Source organism: Camellia sinensis, chromosome 3 (assembly GCF_055761805.1).
Source record: "Camellia sinensis isolate YWXY chromosome 3, ASM5576180v1, whole genome shotgun sequence".
NCBI lineage: Eukaryota > Viridiplantae > Streptophyta > Magnoliopsida > Ericales > Theaceae > Camellia > Camellia sinensis.
The window spans coordinates 213,950,047-213,951,576 of record NC_138963.1 but is presented as its reverse complement, the minus strand read 5'-3'; positions in this window follow the sequence as shown (position 1 = coordinate 213,951,576).

The window sequence follows — 1,530 nt, the reverse complement described above, 5'->3', positions numbered from 1 at the left end:
GCCCTTTCGGCAAGTAGAGTTCCCTTTCTGACAAGTAAGTTGACAACAGGAGGAAGACAGGACATCTGACTCAACTGTGCCCCTATTTCATCATTTTGACCATTTTTTAGTTTTAGTTTTCTCCTAAAAAAAATTTGACCAAAATGAGAGTTAGATTAACATACTTGTTCAATTTTCTGATTTAAAATCATGCAAGTTAGGCAGTGAGCACTGAGAGTTTTCCTTTTTTTTGGGTCCAAGAAATGGTCCAGTTTTGAAAATGGAATACTTTTCGAGAAGATTAGTCAACCTCAGTAAAAATTCTCAAAAACTATTTTCGCAAACGACCACTGCTCAACGAGCATGGGACCCACTCTTGAGATGCGCAACCTCGGATCCATGGCAATGGAACATTGCCCCTTGTCTGAAGGACACTGCATGGCAACGGAATGTTGCCCATTGTTTGAATGACACCGCAGCGTTCTGAATGGCAACGGAAAGTTGCCCCTTGTTTGGATAGCACCGCAGCGCATTGAATGGCAACGGAAAGTTGCCCCTTGTTTGAATGACACCGCGGTGCATTGAATGGCAACGGAAAGTTGCCCCTTGTCTGAATGGCACCGTAGTGTATTGTAGTCAGTCCTCAGAGCGACGAACGCAACCAGACTCTCAGATATAGAGAAGGCAAAGATTATCAGAACCATTACATGGACATGATTGAGTTTGAAGTGTTTTACGGCTGGACTTCAGAATGAAGTTGCCTACGTATCCCAAAGATGGGAATCAAGCCTCACGTAGTTCGGGGTTAAGGTACACTCGGGTATTAACCTCTCCTTTTTAGGCTCTAACTTTTGCCAAGGCGCCTGTTGCAGGTTTTCGACCTTGCGAGCTTCGTTTTTCTTTCCTTTTCGATTCTTTTCATTTCTTTTCTTTTGATTTTCTTTTTTTGTTATTTTCTTTGCATTTTTCTTCACTTTTCTTTCTTTTTTTGTTTTCTTTTTTTTCTTTTACATTTTTTGCTTCTTTTCTTCTTTTTTGTATTTTTCTCTTGCTCTAACTTTTGCCTGGGTCGCCCTTCCGGGTTTTCGGCCCAGCGAGCCTCTCAAAGGGTAAAAGTGTAACAAGTCCATGCCAAATGGTTTTAGGATCTCGAAGCCATCCGTATCCAAGAGAGTGGCTGCTGTATTGATTTGCAGAAGGATCCATCTTCGGCTCTTCAAGCACATCGGACATTTTCACTCCTAGTTCGAGGGGTGTTTCTGTTCTAGCTTCGCAAGCTTCTTCTGATGAGGTCTGATCTTCCTTATCTAACTTTGGTGCCTCTTGTTCGAAGGCTGTTTCAAATCCGGCCACACAGGCCTCACATTGTAGTTGACTGTCGAACCTTCTGAATTCAAGTTCAAGGTTTGGAAGCGGAGGGGTTGAGTCTCGAGGCTGAGAGCGATCCTAAGCTGCACAATCTCAAGAGCGATTCCACACAGGTCTTCGCAGGACCGCTCAAAACATTTTTTTTTTTGAAAGTTTTTTAAGGAAGCGACAAATCGCTCGCGC